A 25,015-nucleotide genomic window follows, 5' to 3' on the forward strand; every position below is an offset into this window, starting at 1 on the left:
TTACCTTAATGTTCTGTGTGTAACGTCTGACTTTTCAATAAAGTTTGCTTTAAAAAAAAAAAAAATTATATTTAAAAATATATTTAAAAAAATCAAATCGATACTTTATCGGGAAACAAAATATCGATATATCGAAGTATCCATGAAATTGCTCAACCCTACATACATATAGTTTATTTGAGTGTATTAATTTCCTACAGTGTTGGGAATCCTGCAGTTTCACGCTGTTATTCCACCAGGTTTATGTGCTATGTTGGTGAGAAACCACTCTGAGGCTGGGCTCGGCTCCAGCCCTATTTGCATATCAGCTTTGATTAATGTGGGGAAGGAAAGAGTGGGCGAATGAGAAAGGAGGGTGCGTTAGTGTGCCAGTGGAAATGTATTAACACATCCAGATTTCTTGAAAACATTTGATTTTGCTCCATTTGCAGCGTGCATGTGCGGTGCAGAACGCTGCTCTGACGGAGGCTGCATACAGATGAGTTGCCCTTATGTTTGACACAACCTTTCACTGGAAGATCAGGGCCTCAGCAGGCAGGAAGATGTGTCAACAGCAGGGCTTTGGAAAATGTCACAACTCCTTTCAAAATGTCCGAGTCAGCCTTGGAGGTGCGCATCTCTGCGTTATGACATTATATTAGACACACAGAAGAGGACACGACTCGGGGACCAGGGCTGTGTTCGAAACCGCATACTTCTCTTACTACTCCCACTACTCATACTAACTTTCTGAGTTAGTATGTAAGTAGTTCCCGGATGCATACTAGATTCTCTGAAATGTTGGGTATGCATTCTCAGAAGTGAAGATGGGCGGAAGTTCAGAAATCTGAAAAAGCTGTGTCTATAAATTGTGCAAATGTAAAACTCTTTTGAACGCATATTTAGGCCAATATTTTTCAAAAAAGCCGCATATTCACCGCAATAATCACATTTTCCACGCAAAATATGCGAAATATGCAGGACTCGCTTGATTTCACAATCTCCGCACTTTTCTGCATAAAGTTGGGAAGAGAAAAAAATGTTGAAAATTAACGAGAGACAAAATGAAAAAAGCTAATCGATCTCACCTACCGACGCACATTACTGCCAAAGACCGGGCAAACCAGTACCCTGATGTCCTGCACGAAAGCGGGGGGAAACTATTCTGCACCCCGTGCAACTGTGTTGGAGCATAAAAGAAAATCGTCGGTGACACTTTACCAGTGCGAAACATTTGAAAATGCTTTCTGCAGCTGCGGAAAGGAAAGCCAAAGCCAGACAGCTGACGTTCACCGAGGCATCAACCTCCAAAACCATTGCGAGGGCTACCAGAAACGAGTTGAGTAGCGTACAAGCTTGAAATTGGCCAAATAAAGAATAAATTAAACAGAATGAGACCGAGAAGTGTGTGTGTGTGTGTGTGCGCGCGCGCGCGTGTGTGTATGTATTGTGAAACTGCTTTTGTTAAAATAAAAAAAAAACCTTCTGTGAAGTAACTTGGTTCCAGTATGCTTGTTTATCATAGGAGGTCTTTAAATGACTCTTTTTCATTCAGTAGCAGCATATTTTGCAACTTTGCATAATTCGCAAGTTCCGCAACTTCTCGCAATTTCACGGCATAAAATCATTAAAAAACCCGCATATTCAATCGCAAAATCCAGGATTTCAGCCCGCTTTTTTCTGGAGGGTCTACATATTGTTTTGAGAAGCAAAACGCTTTATTTTTTAAACCCCAGCCAACTAGCCGGACTACCTTCATCAACACCAAAACGAGGCTGGAACTCTGCTCACAGGACGCAGCAGGGGGGAAGAAGATGTTCATAATTTTTTTTTTTTTTTAATATTTTTTTGGGCTTTTTATGCCTTTAATGACAGCTGGAGAGAGACAGGAAGCAGGGGGCATAGAGAGGGGGAAGACATGCAGCAAAGGGCCGCTCGATGCGGGACTCAAACCAGGTCCAGCTGCAGCGAGGACTGTAGCCTCTGTACAGGGGGCGCCTGCTCAACCCACTGCGCCATGGACCGCGCCGAAAATGTTCATAAATGATGTTGCTGATATGGGATGTCACACAGCTTCATGTAAAAGAGGCGAACTGTCCCTTTAAGGTGCACGACTGCAGTCAGCGTGTTGTTCTTGTTGTATCACCATCCGAGGACTCACCGTGGTGCCTTCACAGGTGAGCGTTCGGACTCTTAGAGCTGCTGCTGCACTATAAATAAATCCGCTTCTGGTTCATATCAGGGATTCTTTACACCCAAACTGAGCTGGTGTCACACCTGTAGGAGCGATGAAGACAAAAAGCTTTGGGTTGTGTGTTAATAACAGAGCCTGGACCACATGGAATAACTGTCAGGCTGGTGTTTTTGTGCAGAGGAAGCAGAGACTGACGTCTGTGCGCTGACTCAGTACTTTGAGTGACGACGGCGAGGGACAAAAAGCAGAGATGGAAATAGAAAACGAGAGAAGAAGTCCTGCTGACATGACGGTGCTGTGTCACAGCTGCACACTCAGCTCTGAGTTTCTGTGTCCCTGCTTCCTGTTTGTTGGGATGGAAGGATTCATAAATCATGTGTGCACCGCAGATTCATCATAAAACACTCCAATAAAGACTCTGAAGATCTTTTGGGTACCAAGAACTCACCGATGGGCTGGACGGATGCAACGTTTCCAAGGAAACTGACCCAAAACCTTTTGTTGTGATAACTGATGATAACTGACAATAATCATCTTATTGAATAGAAACAATTTATACACTTAATATGGTGATTCAGACTCATTTAAATATATCAAAAGACTAATGTTGTTTTTTTATGATTTTTTTTTTTAGGTTTCGAATAGGGCTGGGCAACAATTAAAATCTTTAATCTAATTAATAGAGCTGTAACAAAATCCGGGTTATCCGGTTTTCAACCCGGATAAATACGTCACCCGGGCAGACCGGATGGTGGCATGCATTTGATCCGCCTTAATAAAAAAAAAAAAAAAAAAAAAAAAGATCCGCCCAAGTTGAGCCAGACGGCATTTCATTATGTCAACAAATGGCAGTTACAGCGCTCTTGCACCTTTGTCGTGAGAGAAATGATGAAACCGGAAAATATATATATATATATATATATCCCTCTTTAGTTGCCTACTAGTTCAGTCACGAACACACAGTCACAGGCACACACTGAGTGAAACGAAACCTAACTCCCGCCCCGTTTGTCACGAGCCCGTTTGTTGTTGGTTAAGTGAGCCATGCCCCCTACTGATCCGTCCTGACTTGCGATCCGTCCGGACGGGACGGATCCCCGCTGACTCGTACTGCTCGAACGGATCACTCTGCGAGTCGCGGGTCGCGGGTCGCGGCGCATTCGGCTCTGCTCGCTCGCAACTCCTAGTTGTATAAATGAGCCACGCCACCAGCCAATCACAGACTGGTAGTTTTCACAGACTGGTATTTGTGTGATAAATAATAAAAAAATAAAGAGGAAGAATTGTAATAATCATGTTAGAACTGGTGTAGTTGGGTGCTAGCTAGCTAGTCCCGCCCCGTTTGTCACGAGCCCGTTTGTTGTTGGTTAAGTGAGCCATGCCCCCTACTGATCCGTCCTGACTTGCGATCCGTCCGGACGGGACGGATCCCCGCTGACTCGTACTGCTCGAACGGATCACTCTGCGAGTCGCGGGTCGCGGCGCACTCGGCTCTATCTCTCTGCTCGCTCGCAAGCTGAGTCGGGCGAATCATGCCGGCTCTGGGTGACTCACGGCCAGTCGAGTCACGCGGCAGAATCGAAACTTAAAAAGATCCGAGTTTGCAGTGATCCGCTACTTGCCCGTCTGACCCGCTGAGTCACTCAGAGCCCGCGATTCAGCGGTCAGACGGGCAAGTAGCGGATCACTGCCAACTCGGATCTTTTTAAGTTTCGATTCTGCCGGCAGCAAGGATTGTCGTCGTCAACCCGTCTGCTGAAGCCTCTGTAGCTCGCTACAGGCTCGGTTAGCGTGGCTTCATGCATCTTGTACAGTCGTTGAAAAATAATCATTTCATGTCTGGCTTTCAGATAAAATGGCATTGAATTATTACTTGACAAAAATAAATGAGTGAACTTGTAGCCGTAGGCTGCTCTTTGATTTATCAAAATGAATTGATAAATGGGACAAAAAAAAAAGGCGAGGTACATAGCCACTTAACGGCAGAAAGGTTTTTTTTTTTTTTTTTAATAAGTGACTCAAGTGATTCAAGTGATCCGTATAACTCGAATCACCTCCTTGAAATGATCCGATCAGCCCGGATCACCCAAAAGATTCGAGTTAAGCATCTCTACTAATTAATCTCATGATTTCCCTGATTAATCACGATTAATCGCATTTGTGCGCAGAATCCAAAAATGAATCCAAAAGTAGCGTATAGCTTTTAGCATTTAGCTTTATTTTAAATGTGCTGCCATATGAATGAAAGTGCCATAGCATTTGTTGTGCAAACACACTTTTAACATCAGCATCTTTCTGTAGTTTTTATGTAGAAGCCTCGCTCCACTGTCTGTTTCCTTGAATGACTTGCTGCTATCAGTTGTGTGTTTTGCCTTTAAGTGATATTTTAGACTGGAACTACTACGCTGAGAAGACAATTCAACTTGGCAGTGTTTACAGATGACTTTGGTTCTGTCGACTCCGCCGTCTGGAAGAACTTCCGTACCCTTCTCCATGTTTGGTGGATCCGCCGATTACTTTCTTTTCCTGTTCCACAGCAGACAGCAGCAGACTTTTACAAAATAAAAGCCTGTGAGCAACAGATTTTTACAGAATAAAAGCCTGTGAGCAACAGACTTTTACAAAATAAAAGCCTGTGAGCAACAGATTTTTTCAGAATAAAAGCCTGTGAGCAGCAGACTTTTACAATAATAAAATAAATGTTAAATTTTTTTTTTTTAAAAAGTGCGTTAATGCGCGATAAAATATTTATCGCTGTTAAATAATTAGCGAGTTAACTCGATAATAACGAATTAACTCGCCCAGCCCTAGTTTCGAAGTAATTAATGGGTTAATTAAAAATGGGTTGATTAAATAAATTTTCTTCACTTTTCTGTTGATATTTTGCGATGATATCATTATCGGGAATAATTTGGACAACAATAAAAATGTGTCATAAAAATCAGATGTGATGAGTAACGGTGAATAATCAGAACCTAGCACTGTGTGATTAAGGAACTGACCAATCGCTGACCAGCACCGGTTTATCATAACCCAGATAACAGATGGTGTCAGCAGGGATGTAGCTTCCATCTAAAAGTCCATCCATCCATCCATCTTCTGTACCCGCCTTATTAGGGTCGCGGGGGGCGGAGCCTATCCCAGCCGTATGTAGATAGATGAGTTCTTAACATTTCTGTTGGTTTTGTGATGCCGACCTTTATCTTGATGTTGAAGAATGATAACAGCAATTGGTCATTAATCTCTCTCCAGCCTTTTTTCTGACCCGTTTCCACCATAATATCCCTCCGTCTCTGCTCCATCAGACCCCCCAGCCCCCCAGCTTTCCCTTACTCAAATCCGACGCCACTCTCTACTTTCTACAGCAGCACGTGCTGCTGCCACCAGAGGTCAAGCTCAGTTTAAAAAAGCATCAAACGTGTGTTTCTGTGAGCGAAAGAATCGCAATTAATGGAACGGGAATTCCAGCTGACAGGAGGAGCAAAATTGGGAATTAGTGTCTCTCAGTGGAAGAAAATCAGATTTTATGACCCCGTGTGTATTAGAGCGGAGGAGATTAGCTGAGGGGATGAGCGCCGGAGAGATGGATGTTCAAGAAGCCACAATTTGTTTTATTTTTGTCATTTCCTCTCTCCTCACCGGGGATGCACTTAATAACCCTCATTCATCTGAGAGTGGCTCTGAGTGAGCTTTACTGCCTTTATTCCAGATCTTATTTCGCTTAAACATAAACACGATAATAAACCTCCAAACATTAAGGTTAAACACATATATGTTCAGAAGATCCTTTAATTGTTCAGCGGCTGAACCGTTTGTTCGGTGACACCTTTTCACCCGCTGTGTGAGAAAATTATCGTTTTATTAGATAACTCACTGTAGACGCACCATGGAGGCTTTAATATAATCACTGCTGGAATCCACAAATATCCCTTTCCTTCAACAAGACCCCGACATACTTTAACTCCTCCTCTTCAATCCACGGTGGGAAACCCGCCTTCGCCTAAATAAACCGGGCAGAGCTCTTAGATCCAAGGACTCAGGTCAGCTGGTCCAGTCCAGAGTCCAGACTAAACATGTCTGGACTCCTACTTCTCCTACTACTCCTACTAACTTTCTGAGTTAGTATGCGAGTTTGAGTAAGCGAGAAGTTCCCGGATGCATACTAGATTCTCCGAAATGTTGGGTATGCATCATGAGGTTACTACTCATACTCAAACTACCCAAGATGCAACGTAACGTGACGTCGCCGATCGTCATTTCCTGTCAAAACGGCAGTTTCAAGCTAGCTGCAACGAGGGTAGGATCACTTCCTGTTTTCAAAACAAAAGCACCAATTGTATGGTAATGACTTTCCCTATGATAAAAGGCAACGGGTATTTTATTTTGTGAAAATAACCGGAAGTGCGTTAGCTCACTGCGGCTAGCTTTAGTAGCGGCAAATTCTTGGGAACAAAATTGTAAATAGCCGGTATTTTGTCAGATTTTCAACACGTTGGGGATCTAAACGACTACTTTCTCGCCTGAAAATGTTTCAAATGTTGCTAAAGTTTACAGAGTTTAAAGCTTAAGGGAAATCAGCTTCAGGCCGGCTGATTTCGGCTCGGGCAGGAGCGAAATGCATTGTGGGTAAACACTCTGCATACTGTCTGATCGATGAGTATGTAGTATGCAGTATGGAAGGATGTAGTATGTAGTATGCAGTATGTAGTATGCAGTATATAGTATGTAGTATGCAGTATGCAGTATGTAGTATGCAGTTTGTAATATGTAGTATGTAGAATGTAGTATGCAGTATATAGTATGTAGTATGTAGTATGCAGTATATAGTATGTAGTATGCAGTATGTAGTATGCAGTATGTAATATGTAGTATGTAGTATGCAGTATATAGTATGTAGTATGTAGTATGCAGTATGCAGTATATAGTATGTAGTATATAGTATGTAGTATACAGTATGTAGTATGTAGTATGCAGTATGTAGTATACAGTATGTAGTATGTAGTATGTAGTATGTAGTATGCAGTATATAGTATGTAGTATGCAGTATGTAGTATGCAGTATGCAGTATGTAATATGTAGTATGTAGTATGCAGTATGTAGTATGCAGTATATAGTATGTAGTATGCAGTATGCAATATGTAATATGTAGTATGCAGTATGCAACATGTAGTATGTAGTATGTAGTATGCAGTATATAGTATGTAGTATGCAGTATGCAATATGCAGTATGTAGTATGCAGTAAGCAGTATGGAAGTATGCAGTTTTGAACACAGCCATCTGTGATCTGTTCAGAGAATATAAAGCCAGCAGAGCTCTTAGATCCAAGGACTCAGGTCAGCTGGTCCAGTCCAGAGTCCAGACTAAACATGGAGAAGCAGCATTTAGCTGTTATGCTGCAAACAAGTGGAACAAACTGCCAGTGGAGATTAAACTTTCACCAAATGGAGACATTTTTAAATCCAGGTTAAAGACATTTCTGTTCTCATGTGTCTATGCATGAAATCTGCACGATATCTTTGAACTTATCTGGATTGTTGCTTGTTTTTAAATTTATTTAAATTATTTTATTTGTTTCTCTTTATATTCTTTTATGTATTTTTAATGCTTCTTACAATCCCTGCTGCAATGCTTTTATTTTATGTAAAGCACTTTGAACTGTTTTGTAGATGAAATAAATTTGATTTGACTTCTGTCTCAGGATCGTGACCTCAGGGATAGTTCGCCTCTTTTGACATGAAGCTGTATCACATCCAGGCCTGGAATTTCGTCATTTTCGGGGCAAGGCCACTTGGCCTTTTGAGTTGTCAATTTTTTAAGGGCACAAAGGCCAAAAGCCAGGGCACCAAGGCCATAAATTAAAACAATGATTTAACATATGATATGAAGTGACTACGATTGTACATGCATTTACAATACTTTTATATATACTTATTAAGCATTCAATAAACACCAAATTGCAATTAAACAAATTCTTTATTAACACTACACAGGATTCTTATAGCACAGACATGTTTGGCTCACTGTGAGACTGTGGTAGTGGGCCTACGTCAAGGTGTGTCCTTATTCTGAGTCACTTGAAGACGGAGATGATGAGTCAGGGAGATTTGGACTTTTGGGGTTCCTTTGACAATAGGGATGAATACTGGGTCTCCTTTTGTTGATGCCAGCTGCCCACCATCTTGCCACAGCTTCATCACTTTGATATTCAGCAGGAGCACAACCCTGGGATTTGATGAGAAGTAGGCTAGATCTTCAATTGTTGAAGTGTGCAGGCTTAAACGCCAATTGCCCTGCATTCTCTTCATTACTGAGAACTGCCGTTCAACTTGAGAGGTAGAGACAGGAAAAACTAGTATTATTTGTATGAGGTGGAATTACATGAAGAAATACCGACTGTTTTTCCTTGTAAATGGATTAAGGATATAAACGGTTTCCCTGGACATTTCCACAAAACCAAGGCCATTTTCCAGATGCCCGAAAGGTAAATAATGAGTTCATTACTTTATTTAAGCTTACATAATAACTTTAACACAATGGCCCTCATTTATCAAGCCGTCGTAGAAAGCATCGTTGATATGAGCGGAGAACTCGTCGTACGCAGAGGCTCAAGTGAGATTTACAAAACATGCGTACCACACCAATCCCATCGTAAAACCGAGCGGCTGTTGATAAATCTGGCGGCTGAAATCCATCGTAATGATCCTAACCACGCCTTCTACAAAAGGGGGCTGAGAGGCCGCACCTCTAGAATTTGCGACATGGATAGGCGAAAGGCGGCAAAGAAACGCTGCCAACAGCGTTGACAGCTGGGACGGCTGTCAACAGCGTTGGCGATGTAAATCGCAGACCGGACGAGTTATGTATTTTCCCCTACTGTGATGGTCAATCAAATGTGATAAACTCCAGATTAAATGAAATCTAAAATTGAACGATGTTTTACTTTTTCTCCAATAAGATCAGGAAGAAGTGTCCGATATGAAATTGGCCAAAAAAAGAAGGTCACAGCTCTCCGACGCAGCATGTCACAAACAGGGGGAGGGGGGCGATCCAGGTTTGGATTTGAGTGCCTTGGAGGAGAGGGTGGCTGGCGTGATCGGAGCTACGTCCTCATCGGGCGTGCCAGGGAGACTTGACACTGATGCGCCCTAGAGCTCGAGAATGGTAAGAATGACTGCACACCCAAGACGTTTAAATAAAACAGTTGCTTTAATTTTCAACACAAATGAGGTTCCTAATCAAACTAAAAGTTTTCATTCACAGATTAATCCGAAGTGGCATCCGGGCAACCTGACCCGCGTTGACGGGGCCGCGACGAATACGCGGCCCCGTCAACAACCGAAGCGTCTGCCTGCCTCAGCCCCCCGGTCTGCAGCGTCACACCGGCCAGCCGTGTTAACCACAGGGGTCCTAGAAAGACAAACAGAGATCGTGAAGTGGATGATGGCTTTAACACACACCATGCAATCTATCGACAGTACATTGAAAGACATAAATGAAACACTGAAGTCACAGAATAAATGCTGAAAGAAATCGTTGTTCTCCTTTCTTTTTTCCTTGAATAACAGAATGCTTACCAAAAGTCAGAATCGCTGAATAAGTTCCTCTCTCCTCCTGAGCGCTCTTGGCTGTGCAGGCTGGTGGATCTCTGGGTTCGGGGTCCTCTGGATGTACATCTGGAAATGGCACTCCCTTTTTTTGGGCAATGTATGGAGAACCCTGCATGCAATAATAATATTGCATACCTTTTCGGGCGTATATTGAAGGGTTCCCCCCGCAGCCGAGAGACAGATCCACCTGCCCTTTAGGAGCCCTATACACCTCTCCACAGTGGCACGCGTGCGCGTATGCGCAGTGTTAAAGCGCCTCTCCTGTTCGGTGTGAGGGTGCGCGGTTGAATAATGAGCCATCACTCTTCCAATTACAGTTTTTCGTCTTACGCAAGTTTGATAAATGAGGGCCAATATGTTTTGAAAGGACGTCACTTACAATGTAAGTGAATGGCAGTTGCTATGCTAAGCTAACTAAGCTAGTTCTGGCCAGTGGGTGTAACGTATTTTTTTTGTGGACAGTTCAGGCATGCCACAAGACATGTGAATGGGTATTTTGATTGCGTTTTGAAAATGGGGCGATATAAACGAGCAGCAAACGAACCTAGTCTGCACAGAGGTCTTTGACAGCTAACAACACAGCGCTAACTGCCTAGTTGTTAGCTAACCGCCTAGCACTAGATAAAAATAAAAGAACACAACTGCAACGTAACTTATCCAAGTAGTAACAAAAAGACTTCAAAATATTATAATTATGTATTACCATACGAGCAAGAAATAGTAATGTTATCCATAAAATTACACTTAAAGCTGGACAAATGAAAAACTTAACGGCAAACAGGATCATCACAAAACCTTACCTCACCTCAGCCTTTTCTTGAGCGGAGAATCAGCTGGCTACGCACACGGACACGTGAGGGGGTGGGCGGAGATAGACTGATGTCAACTGTCATCATAGACCGTCCGAGCGGTGTATTCCAGGCTCGAATCAAGCGCACCGCTGATTTTTTTCCTCCACCAGAAGCCGGTGTTGAAGCCGTGTCAGAAAAGAGGCAGACTGCTAAACCGCAAAACTTAGTCAGAGGGCATCAAGGCCACTGTGGCCTTATGGCAGATATAATTTTCAAGGGCACAAGGCCAAAGTGGGAGGGCCCTCGTGGCCCTCGTGAAATTCCTGCCCTGATCACATCCCATATCAGCAACATCATTTCTGAACATCTTCTTACCCCCTGCTGCGTCCTGTGAGCAGAGTTCCAGCCTCGTTTTGGCGTTGACGAAGGTAGTCCGACTAGTTGGCTGGGGTTTAAAAAATAAAGCGTTTTACTTCTCAAAACGATATGCGTTCAAAAGAGTAATACAGTTGCACAATTTATAGACACAGCTTTTTAAGATTTCTGAACCTCCGCCCATCTTCACTTCTGAGAGACTCTGCCTCTCTAAGGTGCTCTTGTTATTCCCAATAATGTTGCAGACCGGTTGCCAGTTAAGCTAATTAGCTGCAACGTGTTCCTTTAGCTGTTTCTTTTGACTTTTTTTGGCCCTTTGTGGCCCCCGTCCAAACTTTTCTGAGATGTGTCGCTGCTGTCAGATTCCAGATGAGCTGATATTTGTCACGAAACAGAAAAATGTCTCACTTTAAACGTTTGACATGTTCCGTTGTGAATAAAACCGAATAAAAGCGCCCCAGTCTTTATATTGTCATTAAAAAAGAATGAAAATTCTTTTCATGATGTGTCTGAAACGCATCGCAGCAGTTCTATTCATTAATTGCTCTCAGAGGTTATCTTTAAATCATTATGTGCAGGATGGGATTGTACCCTTAAGATCTAATTATACAACACTTTGCCTATCGAGAGTTACTTTAACAAATGTTTCTTATGGCTCCAGGACTCCACATCTGCAGGAAAGTTTTTGTAACCTGAAGCTGAAAATCACTGGTTGTGCACGCTGAACTGAGCTCTAGTTTGGTGGTTTCCATCCTCCTTTTTTCAGGTCCTGCAACCATAACATCCTGACCTGAGGTAAGAAAGATTTCTTAACTCTCCCCCAGAGTCTTACTCCTGCCCTGCTTCAGCATCCACTGCTTCAGGCTGCCTCCACATTTCAGCAGGACATGCATGCATGCATGTGTGTGAGTGAGGAGCAGTTAAATGGCACATTTGGGCAAAGCGAAAGGTAAGTGCTGAACAGCTGTAAGACAGCAAGGTGTCTGTGTTTGTGCAGACAGCCGACTGCATGCTCCCAGAGATAAAAGGCATCCCCCTCAGCTGCAGCCTGTTCATCCCGAACCAACCCCACTGCATACCGGGCCGCAAGGGCGGACTGGCCATCCGGAGTACCAGGACTTTTCCTAGTGGGCCGGTGCGGCCAGCAAAAAAAAAAAAAAATAGAGTTTTAATGTAGTTGGGCTGGCCTTTAATGTGATAACCAATGTTAACAGTTCCTCTAGACCAGAGATACTCATTGTGCGGCTCCTCAAGCTCTAATCGGCGGCTCGCACTCGCATAGTAGCTTATAACAATATGATAACAATAACAATACATTTTTTAAAATAACACACAGTGAATACTGCACAGTAGTAGAATATTAAATAGGCTGTTTAGGAAAAATCCCGAATTCTGTAGCTCCCTCTGAAGACTGTAATCGTGCTTGCAAAAATCGAGCGCACCCGGCTGTTTTTAACCAATCACGTTAGGTTTATTATTTATCTATTATCTGAGCAGAACAGTGAGCGTGAGTCTGCCCCAGCTTGTGTGCGCGCACACTGGTGTGAACTCACGTGCGCAACCTCATCCACAGAGGGGGAGGGGTTTGGGGGGGGCGGTTTGGAGCTTGGTAGAGGTTGGGGGAGGGACCTGAAAGTTGAATTTTCCGACTTTAGACTCGGAATTTCGAAAACCTGCCGACGGCAGCTTTAACGCCGTCCGTTCACCCGTCAATCAACCGGAGTCACGTGACGTAAACACATTCACGTAGATGGCTGCACAGATTTCTATTTTTTTAACATTTTTCACATAACCCTGTTAATTACATGAAGGTATATGGGTCTGTGTTCATTTTAGGAATGAAATACAGTTTATTTGGATTGGAAGCAGTTTGTGTTGTGTGGCCTGGGATCAGTCTATCCCACCCTGGGCGGTCGCCCACATTGCCCATAGCAAAAACCGGCCCTGGCTCTGGGAAATACAGCAATGGAACAGAAAGACTTTTAAACATGTTGAAACCAACCATTTTATCATATGAGCTTGAATAAATGGCATTTATTGGAAGGAAATGCACTTATGATTTCTTGTGACCTGAAGTTCTTTTGCCTACCGATGTGGAACACACTTATTGTAAGTTGCTTTGGATAAAAGCGTCTGCAGAATGACTCTAATGTAATGTAATGTAATGTGATGAATAAGGGCAGCTGGACTTCTTTTATTTGGGAAGATCCAAGAGAAACCAACCATTTTATCACCTTTTGCTCCAACAAACGGCCTCATTTTGCAATTTGTGTCCAGCAAACAGAACCATTCATGTCACGTTTGGTCCAGCGAAGGTTAAGTGGTTGAGATGTTGTGAAAAAGCACTCAGAACAGGCAGAGGCAGCATCACTCCCCTCTCATGACTCCCACCCACACTAATGTGTCTGCCTGCCTGCTAATGTTACAGAAAACCTCACAGCACAGCACATGCCCTGAGAGGAAAGCGTTCCATTCCACTGCTCTGACACCTGTAAGTGTGAACCAGGGAGGGAAAACACACTCGGGCTGGTCTGTTTTTCAAATTAACATCACCGGAGATGTGAATGGGAAGTGGCAACGATGAAAAAGGAACAATTTCAGAAACAGAAAAACCTTCAGCTGCTGAGGAGTCCTCGTGAAGTGAACACATTTTCCTCCTGTTAGGGAGCGATCCCAGTAAAACCGAGTGGAGTGGGATGCTGTGTGAGGCCGAGCCTTCACCGGGCAGGGAACAGCAATCTGAAGATGGAGCTGAGCCTTCACCGGGCAGGGAACAGCAATCTGAAGATGGAGCTGAACCTTCACCGGGCAGGGAACAGCAATCTGAAGGTGGAGCTGAGGCTTCACCGGGCAGAGAACAGCAATCTGAAGATGGAGCTGAACCTTCACCGGGCAGGGAACAGCAATCTGAAGGTGAAGCTGAGCCTTCACCAGGCAGGGAACAGCAATCTGAAGGTGGAGCTGAGCCTTCACCAGGCAGGGAACAGCAATCTGAAGGTGGAGCTGAGCCTTCACCGGGCAGAGAACAGCAATCTGAAGATGGAGCTGAACCTTCACCGGGCAGGGAACAGCAATCTGAAGATGGAGCTGAACCTTCACCGCGCAGGGAACAGCAATCTGAAGGTGGAGCTGAGGCTTCACCGGGCAGAGAACAGCAATCTGAAGATGGAGCTGAACCTTCACCGGGCAGGGAACAGCAATCTGAAGGTGAAGCTGAGCCTTCACCAGGCAGGGAACAGCAATCTGAAGGTGGAGCTGAGCCTTCACCAGGCAGGGAACAGCAATCTGAAGGTGGAGCTGAGCCTTCACCGGGCAGAGAACAGCAATCTGAAGATGGAGCTGAACCTTCACCGGGCAGGGAACAGCAATCTGAAGGTGAAGCTGAGCCTTCACCAGGCAGGGAATAGCAATCTAAAGGTGGAGCTGAGCCTTCACCGGGCAGAGAACAGCAATCTGAAGATGGAGCTGAACCTTCACCGGGCAGGGAACAGCAATCTGAAGGTGAAGCTGAGCCTTCACCGGGCAGGGAACAGCAATCTGAAGGTGAAGCTGAGCCTTCACCGGGCAGGGAACAGCAATCTGAAGGTGGAGCTGAGCCTTCACCGGGCAGGGAACAGCAATCTGAAGGTGGAGCTGAGCCTTCACCGGGCAGGGAACAGCAATCTGAAGGTGAAGCTGAGCCTTCACCGGGCAGGGAACAGCAATCTGAAGGTGGAGCTGAGCCTTCACCGGGCAGGGAACAGCAATCTGAAGGTGGAGCTGAGCCTTTCACCAGGTAGAGAACAGCAATCTGAAGGTGGAGCTGAGCCTTCACCGGGCAGGGAACAGCAATCTGAAGGTGGAGCTGAGCCTTCACCGGGCAGGGAACAGCAATCTGAAGGTGGAGCTGAGCCTTCACCGGGCAGGGAACAGCAATCTGAAGGTGGAGCTGAGCCTTCACCAGGCAGAGAACAGCAATCTGAAGGTGGAGCTGAGCTTTCACCGGGCAGGGAACAGCAATCTGAAGGTGGAGCTGAGCTTTCACCGGGCAGGGAACAGCAATCTGAAGGTGAAGCTGAGCCTTCACCGGGCAGAGAACAGCAATCTGAAGGTGAAGCTGAGCCTTCACCAGGCAGGGAACAGCAATCTAAAGGTGGAGCTGAACCTTCACCGGGCAGGGAACAGCAATCTGAAGGTGGAGCTGAGCCTTCACCGGGCAGGGAACAGCAATCTGAAGGTGGAGCTGAGCCTTCACCGGGCAGGGAACAGCAATCTGAAGGTGGAGCTGAGCCTTTCACCAGGTAGAGAACAGCAATCTGAAGGTGGAGCTGAGCCTTTCACCAGGTAGAGAACAGCAATCTGAAGGTGAAGCTGAGCCTTTCACCAGGTAGAGAACAGCAATCTGAAGGTGGAGCTGAGCCTTCACCAGGCAGGGAACAGCAATCTGAAGATGGAGCTGAGCCTTCACCGCGCAGGGAACAGCAATCTGAAGGTGGAGCTGAGCCTTCACCGGGCAGGGAACAGCAATCTGAAGATGGAGCTGAGCCTTCACCGGGCAGGGAACAGCAATCTGAAGGTGGAGCTGAGCCTTCACCGGGCAGGGAACAGCAATCTGAAGGTGGAGCTGAGCCTTCACCGGGCAGGGAACAGCAATCTGAAGGTGGAGCTGAGCCTGACACCGGGCAGAGAACAGCAATCTGAAGGTGGAGCTGAGCCTTCACCGGGCAGGGAACAGCAATCTGAAAGTGGAGCTGAGCCTTCACCGGGCAGAGAACAGCAATCTGAAGGTGGAGCTGAGCCTTCACCAGGCAGGGAACAGCAATCTGAAGGTGGAGCTGAGCCTGACACCGGGCAGAGAACAGCAATCTGAAGGTGGAGCTGAGCCTTCACCGGGCAGAGAACAGCAATCTGAAGGTGGAGCTGAGCCTTCACCAGGCAGGGAACAGCAATCTGAAGGTGGAGCTGAGCCTTTCACCAGGTAGAGAACAGTAATCTGAAGGTGAAGCTGAGCCTTTCACCAGATAGAGAACAGCAATCTGAAGGTGGAGCTGAGCCTTCACCGGGCAGGGAACAGCAATCTGAAGGTGGAGCTGAGCCTTCACCCGGCAGAGAACAGCAATCTGAAGGTGGAGCTGAGCCTTCACCAGGCAGGGAACAGCAATCTGAAGATGGAGCTGAGCCTTCACCGGGCAGGGAACAGCAATCTGAAGATGGAGCTGAGCCTTCACCGGGCAGGGAACAGCAATCTGAAGGTGGAGCTGAGCCTTCACCGGGCAGGGAACAGCAATCTGAAGATGGAGCTGAGCCTTCACCGGGCAGAGAACAGCAATCTGAAGATGGAGCTGAGCCTTCACCAGGCAGGGAACAGCAATCTGAAGGTGGAGCTGAGCCTGACACCGGGCAGAGAACAGCAATCTGAAGGTGGAGCTGAGCCTTCACCGGGCAGAGAACAGCAATCTGAAGGTGGAGCTGAGCCTTCACCGGGCAGAGAACAGCAATCTGAAGGTGGAGCTGAGCCTTCACCGGGCAGAGAACAGCAATCTGAAGGTGGAGCTGAGCCTTCACCGGGCAGGGAACAGCAATCTGAAGGTGGAGCTGAGCCTTCACCGGGCAGGGAACAGCAATCTGAAGGTGGAGCTGAGCCTTCACCGGGCAGGGAACAGCAATCTGAAAGTGGAGCTGAGCCTTCACCGGGCAGAGAACAGCAATCTGAAGGTGGAGCTGAGCCTTCACCGGGCAGAGAACAGCTATCTGAAGGTGGAGCTGAGCCTTCACCGGGCAGGGAACAGCAATCTGAAGATGGAGCTAAGCCTTCACCGGGCAGGGAACAGCAATCTGAAGGTGGAGCTGAGCCTTCACCAGGCAGGGAACAGCAATCTGAAGATGGAGCTGAGCCTTCACCAGGCAGGGAACAGCAATCTGAAGGTGGAGCTGAGCCTTCACCGGGCAGGGAACACCAATCTGAAGATGGAGCTGAGCCTTCACCAGGCAGGGAACAGCAATCTGAAGGCTGTTACTCATGAAACACCCTCTGCACCGTGTTCCCTCTGATGTCTCAGAGAAAACAGTCTCAGTTCGGAACTCTCCGTGACGTTCATCATGGTGTTCAACAGCAGGGAAACAGCATCAGTCCTGAACATCATTTAAAAACACCTGAACAGCAAACTGAAACCTATATAAGCCTCACGATAAGAGGCCTTTTTATTACAGTAATGAAAATAAAGGCTTAGGTTTTAACACATTAATACTCTGACTGCTGCCCTGTATGGAATGCCACTTTGATCAATAATACTTCAGAAAAACATTTGCTTGTTTTTCATTTTATGTTTTTATGTTTTACCTGATGGACCTGATGGACCCGGCCGCTCGCCCAATGGCAGCGAGGACAGGCGGATGGGTGGATGCATGGATGGATGGATGGATGAGTAGAGGGATGGATGGATGGATGGACGGATGGATGGATGGGTAGAGGGATGGATGGACGGATGGATGGATGAATAGATAGATGGATGGATGGGTAGATGGATGGATGGACAGATGGATGGATGGATGGACGGACGGATGGATGGATAGATGGATGGGTAGAGGGATGGATGGATGGATGGATGGATAGATGGACGGATAGATAGATGGAATGTTGGATGGATGGATGGATGGATGGATGGATGGATGGATGGATGGACGGATGGATGGATGGATGGATGGATGGATGGATGGATGGATGGATGGATGGATGGATGGATGGACGGATGGATGGACGGATGGATGGATGGATAGATGGACGGATGGATAGATGGAATGTTGGATGGATGGATGGATGGATGGATGGGTAGAGGGGTGGATGGATGGATGGGTAGATGGACGGATGGATGAATGGATGGGTAGATGGACAGATGGATGGGTAGAGGGATGGATGGATGGATGGGTAGATGGATGGATGGATGGATGGATGGATGGATGGGTGGATGGATGGATGGATGGTTGGATGGATGAATGGATGGGTGGATGGATGGATGGGTAGATGGATGGATGGATGGTTGGATGGATGAATGGATGGATGGATGGATGGATGGATGGATGAATGGATGGATGGGTAGAGGGATGGGTGGATGGATGGGTAGATGGATGGATGGTTGGATGGATGGATGGGTGGGTGGATGGTTGGATGGGTGGGTGGATGGATGAATGGATGGGTGGATGGATGAATGGATGGGTAGACGGATGGATGGATGGATGGTTGGATGGATGGATGGGTGGATGGATGGATGGATGGATGGATGGATGGATGGATGGATGGATGGATGGATGGTTGTATGGATGGTTGGATGGGTTGGTGGATGGATGGATGGGTGGATGGATGAATGGATGGTTGTATGGATGGTTGGATGGGTGGGTGGATGGATGGATGAATGGATGGATGGATGGATGGATGGTTGGATGGGTGGTTGGGTGGATGAATGGATGGATGGATGGTTGGATGGATGGTTGGATGGGTGGGTGGATGGATGGATGGATGGATGGATGGATGGATGGATGGATGGATGGATGGATGGATGGATGGGTGGATTGATGGATGAATGGATGGATGGATGGATGGATGGATGGATGGGTGGATTGATGGATGAATGGATGGTTGGATGGATGAATGGATGGATGGATGAATGGATGGATGGATGGATGGATGGATGGATGGATGGATGGATGGATGGGTAGATGGATGGATGGATGGGTGGATGGATGGATGGTTGGATGGATGAATGGATGGATGGATGGATGGATGGGTGGATGGATGGATGAATGGATGGTTGGATGGATGAATGGATGGATGGATGGATGGGTGGTTGGATGGATGAATGGATGGATGGATGGATGGATGGATGGATGGATGGATGGATGGATGGATGGGTGGTTGGATGGATGAATGGATGGATGGATGGATGGATGGGTAGATGGATGGATGGATGGGTGGATGGATGGATGAATTCGGGTTAGGATTCATTACTTGTAGGTTGGATCCAAACACAAGGTCACCAGAGGAGCAGGCGTGACTGGCATTGAAGGTCATCGTGAACTTTATTTGCTTGAACTTGTTTAGTTTATCTGGTCCAGACTGAAGGAAAGCCTCTTTCTGCTCACCTGATGTTACAGCTGAGGTACTCTGTCCTCCCTAATTTGAACAAACACTAAGTTTAAAGCTGCTCGTTCTCCACCCTCCAACCCTTTCTATTAAGTTTGGTTGTTTCCTTCTTAAGGATTAAGATAAACCTCCCACTGCTCCCCCTATGGTTCCAACTGTGAAATGAACCAAAGGATTTCTTCTGTGGGACAGTGAGTTAAACCCCCCTGAGGAGTGTTGGGTATCATTCAGAAGTGGCCGGTTCCACAGCAACACCTGGCCTCAGGTGGAAGGCTGAAAACCAGCTGACTGGCCTTACATATCTGAACATGCAATTAATCTGGAGACGTGCACAAATGTGCACAACTGGATGTGTGCACAGCTGCAAACACATTTACATTAAAGCAGGGAATGCATGCATCTGGCTGTGGAACACTTCCCACTGTGATTATTAATTACACTCTGCTTCCACGGCCACCTGTGTGTTCCTGTTCGGTTTTTCCTCTTTTTTTCCGTCTCTCCTCCGTCATCGCTCTGCATCAGCTCTCTCCTTTCCTCTCGCCATCTCTCTCTGTCAGCCTCCATCTCCTTGAACATAATGACCCAACTCCTCAGCGCGCCGCAGGGAACGAGCATCGGCACGCAGCGGCGATAATTAAGGGTATAAATGAGAAGAAGAAGACGCGGAAAGACATTAAGCGTGGCTGGATTTTTAAAATGGTGATTGGGAGAGGAAGGATAAAAACAACAGGAGGTGGAGGAGCGACACCTTTTACCTCAAACTGAGTGATTCTGAAGCCTGTAGCTCCAACAGACCTGCTTCTTTTTAATAAACACTTTGTTGAATGATGGTTGTCCTATCTGGAGCACTGAGGGGGGCAGGCCCGTGGCCAGGATTTTGCTTGGGGGGGTTCTTTTTGTACATTCAACCCTCTGACATGGCATTTCCTGCGTTTTTGAGAGGATTTCAAAGCAAGAAACGGAGACTGTAGATAACTGTTTCAGGCAGTATGTTATTCAAAGAATGTATACATTTTCGATGAAGAATACAAATTCAATATATGCATTTTTGTAATGCCTCCACATGCATCTTTTTAGACTTTGTAGAACACCCCCTGCCTACAGGCCTGCTTTGCAGAATCTTAAGAATAACTTGCTAGGCTACTTGGGGGCATTTTACACGGAAACGAAAACGGGTTAAAAAAGCAAAACCTTTTTGCGGATGCACTATATCGTTTAGATGGTAACGGCATTTTGGGGGGATGAAAGTGAAAGTGAAAGAAAGTGAAAACGCCCTCCAGAGTGGAATTCTTGAATTTTGAAATTCTGTGGATTGGCTGTTCCCATTAATCCATGCAAATGTTCGTAATTACCCCCTGAAGAAGTTGTATTAATGTTTTCACATGTGTGGTCTATCTGCTCATTATACACTGTTTCTCCAAAATCATTTTGATCGATGAAATACCGTGTTCATTGGTGTTTTCATTCAAACATATTATAACAACCCTTAATGTGTAGGCTATTGTACATCATAAGTAAGGAATCCTTGCACCGCGCGTATCAGTAATTGTTAACTCATCACCTGCCACGACCGGACTTCTCGGGACTGTGGGGGGGGTGCACTCAGAGGAGCTGCAGGAGGGTCTTTAGGTGCTGGCTGCACCTGTGAAGGTGTGAACATGAAGCCCTCCTGGTTAAGCCTGATGCAGCTCAGATAATTCGATCTGAAATAAAAACACACGTGTCAGGACACCAGGCAGCTGGTTACAGATTCTCTGTCAGTCACATCATGGACTATGTTTTTACGTCAATTTAACGCATTGCAGCGAGATAGTTGGTGCATTTTGCCCTGAAGATGACTTTGGGTGCCCAGGAGAACTGTTGCTGACATCAGTGTAAAAAGATTGGCAAATACAGTTTATTACTGTGAACAATCTGGAGTTAATAAGCTCAAGAGCAACACTTTCTGTTAGATTTCAACCAAATCACAAGTAATTTAAAGGGACTAAAATATGACCCAAAGGAAAACAAAGTAATCGGCGGATCCACCAAACCTGGAGAAGGGTACGGAACTTTTACTCGGCCATTTTCATTTTAAAGTTCTTCCAGACGGCGGAGTCGACAGAACCAAAGTCATCTGTAAACACTGCCAAGTTGAATTGTCTTCTCAGCGTAGTAGTTCCAGTCTAAAATATCACTTAAAGGCAAAACACACAACTGATAGCAGCAAGTCATTCAAGGAAACAGACAGTGGAGCGAGGCTTCTACATAAAAACTACAGAAAGATGCTGATGTTAAAAGTGTGTTTGCACAACAAATGTTATGGCACTTTCATTCATATGGCAGCACATTTAAAATAAAGCTAAATGCTAAAAGCTATACACTACTTTTGGATTCATTTTTGGATTTTGCGTACAAATGCGATTAATCGTGATTAATCAGGGAAATCATGTGATTAATTAGATTAAACATTTTAATCGTTGCCCAGCCCTAATAAAAATTAAAGTTCAGCACCGTTTGTTAATTCAAGGTAATTCCATGTATCTACTACACCTGATAAACCTCAAACCAAGAACAAAAGTCTCTTGGAGGTATGCTCTAAAATGTACAAGGAGGCGGCCATTTTGGGTCAAAGGGCAAATTTTGTCCATTTTTCAGATTTACACACCTCGTATTTTAACAAACTCCTCCTAGGTATTTCCATCGATCCATAGGGTCCCATTCATTTTGTCATTGCTGCTACTGAACATGTTTTTCATCATGATGGGAACCCGTTTGGCTTCATCGCAGAGACTGATCTCTTCCCAGACTGTAACCATTCCAACCGAGTGCTCAATCCAACACCCACTGTCTGTTAAAGCTGCGGTTTAACCGAAGGCCTCAGGCTTTAAGAGCAATACTGGTCTCAGTCGCAACTCTTGCTGCTGATTTCTGGGGAGATTAAAGTGGAGCTTGTTCCAGCGGGATGCGACACAGGGACCAGTAATCAGGCTCTTAATAAAATTAAGTTGCTGTTTGTGATGAAAAGACAACGACGCCCCCCCCAGCCTTACGAAGCTTAATGAGAAGAGTCTCAAAGTCCAGAGAACCAAAACAAAATGAAACAGTCATGTGGATTACAGCATCCAATAAACGCCATGACTGAGACCAGTGACCAGCCTTTATGACAGCAGGAAGTGCTGGAAAATGTTTCTAAATGGTTTCTAAGAGACAAACAGGGGCAGACAGACATGAAAACAGAATTATTGGGAGATAATCTGTTTGTCATGTTTCAGCTTTAAACAGGATCCAGATGTAGAGGAAAGGGTACCAGTGTGATGGAGAAAAAGGCTTCACTTGGCTGCATGGACAGTAAATAAATGTTTATTCAGGAAGCTCCGACAGGGCATTAAAAACAAGAATGTAACAATGACAAAATATAAACCAAAAAGTGCATTAAAGTTATTAAAATCAATGTCACTTAAAAGCTTCTGAGCGTATTATCTGAGAAAACAACCTTTGTTCAAACTTTAAACCTGCTTTTAAAAGATAAAAACGCTGAGTCGTTTTTTTTGCTCTTCCACAGCATGAAGCATGTTTAATTGGACCGAAATGACCACATAATCCAGCAGGAATTTTCTATTATTTTCACACAAAAATACATCGACAAATGATAATGTGAAAGTTTTTTTGGTTTTATTCCACGTTACGCTTGATTTAACGCTGCAGAAGTAATAAGCAGAAAGAAACAGTTAGCGTGTAGCGCTAACAGTCGCCCATCATCGGACGACTGGACGATTGGACGGTCTCCCCCTGATTCAACGACATATGTGTGATCCAGTTTTATTCATGAAAGGGAAAAAGGTGCGGCGTGTTTATTATCATCGACATGTGAGGATGAATTATAGCATCTGCATCAATATGCTAATTAGCCTGGTACTAATTAGCACCAATGTAAAACAGCATGGATCAGAGGTGCACTCAGTGACCCTGACACTGATCAATCGAAACACTTGATCAGGCCCCCATCTCATATTTAAGGTCAGATCAGGACGGCCCTGGAAAAAGATAATGACTGAATAAAGACTGCAGAGGAGAAAATAAAGCAGCTCAGAGGTAAGACGGGTGAGTTTAAGGGTCGTTACACACTGACACCCAGCAGAGGCGTCTCATCACCAACATCTGGCCAAACAAGACTTCCACTTGCCGGACATGTGAGAGCAGAAAGGGCCCCTGTCCAATCAGAGGGCTCCCTCCCTTGCTCTGATTGGCTGAGGCACAGAGTTATGTTCGTTGATGGTTTTTCGAAAACACAAAGAGAAGAACGATTATACTGTGAAAGGTTCTTAACTGAGAGACACACAGGCCTTGTTTCTGTGTTCGAAAGCGCATACTGCATACTACATGCTACATACTACATACTGCATACTGCATACTACATACTGCATACTGCATACTGCATACTACATACTACATACTGCATACTACATACTGCATACTACATACTACATACTACATACTGCATACTGCATACTGCATACTACATACTGCATACTGCATACTACATACTACATATTGCATACTGCATACTGCATACTGCATACTACATACTACATACTGCATACTACATATTACATATTATATACTGCATACTACATACTACATACTGATCGATCAGACAGTATGCAGAGCGTTTACCCACAATGCATTTCTCTTCTGCCCGAGCCGAAATCAGCCGGCCTGAAGCTGATTTCCCTTAAGCTCTAAACTCTGTAAACTTTAGCAACATTTGAAACATTTTCAGGCGAGAAAGTAGTCGTTTAGATCCCCAACGTGTTGAAAACCTGACAAAATACCGGCTATTTACAATTTTGTTCTCACGAATTCGGTGCTACTAAAGCTAGCCGCAGTGAGCAACGCACTTCCGGTTATTTTCACAAAATAAAATACCCGTTGCCTTTTATCATAGGGAAAGCCATTACCATACAATTGGTGCTTTTGTTTTGAAAACAGGAAGTGAACCTACCCTCGTTGTAGCTAGCTTGAAACTGCCGTTTTGACAGGAAATGAAGATCGGCGACGTCACGTTACGTTGCATTTTGGGTAGTTTGAGTATGAGTAGTAACCTCATGATGCATACCCAACATTTCAGAGAATCTAGTATGCATCCGGGAACTTCTCACTCACTCAAACTCACATACTAAATCAGAAAGTTAGTATGAGTAGTAGGAGAAGTAGGAGAAGTATGTGGTTTCGAACAGCTAAAGTTAGCCTCCATCTTGTGTTTCTCTGACTTTTCATATCCTGGATCAGAATCAGCACACATACCAGGAATGTGTACAAATATTAAAGAAAGAATAAACTTAGCTTTGATATTCCATACTTTATAATGATATATAAAGATGTAAAGATATGATGATAAATATAGTTCATTAGCAGTATTGTAAACACTGGATTTATGTGAACTGTAGACACTAAAAGCACACAATTATCTCTAATAATTTCAATTTCGACTCTTCTATTTTGTTTACAAAAAGTGGAAATGTCGGTGGAAGATTAATGTGCTGGTGCATGCACTGACGTGCACACGCACACACACACCTGTTACGATAAGCCTGTGTGGATAGAGTGTGAAGCAGACCAACTTATTTCCTCTGACAGCCCATCTCATGGCCCGGGTCTCACCGGCTCTTTGTTTCTCCAGGCTTCTTTCTCACACCTCTTCCTATCTCTGCGCTCAGTTCGCCTCAGCCTCACGTCTTCTCTCCCCTCTTATCAGCCTCTCCCCCCCCAGCCTCCCTCTTTGTTACTTTCACTTCTTCGCTTGCTTGCTCCCTGTTTATTTTTACATCCGTTATGCGGTCCAGCTCATCCATAACCCTGACCTCAGCAGCTGCCTATCTGCCAGTCAGAAGCCACTCGGCTCTGCCTAATATGTCGTCGGGCTGGCTGCCTCGGCAGCAGTGCAGCTGGTATTATTAGAACTACAGAAGC

General features: G+C 45.2%; 1 long non-coding RNA gene across 1 annotated transcript in view; it reads right to left on the minus strand.

The window, feature by feature from the left end:
* The window catches only part of LOC142377675 (uncharacterized), a 43,629-nt gene extending 18,824 nt beyond the window's left edge, over positions 1 to 24,805 (minus strand). Inside the window, exons 1-2 of the long non-coding RNA XR_012769534.1 lie at positions 24,623 to 24,805; positions 20,625 to 20,766 (exon numbers count right to left, since the gene is read on the minus strand). This is a non-coding gene — a long non-coding RNA (uncharacterized LOC142377675). The remainder of the gene's footprint in view (positions 1 to 20,624; positions 20,767 to 24,622) is intronic.
* Positions 24,806 to 25,015: the final 210 nt, after the last annotated feature.

Source organism: Odontesthes bonariensis, chromosome 3 (assembly GCF_027942865.1).
Source record: "Odontesthes bonariensis isolate fOdoBon6 chromosome 3, fOdoBon6.hap1, whole genome shotgun sequence".
NCBI lineage: Eukaryota > Metazoa > Chordata > Actinopteri > Atheriniformes > Atherinopsidae > Odontesthes > Odontesthes bonariensis.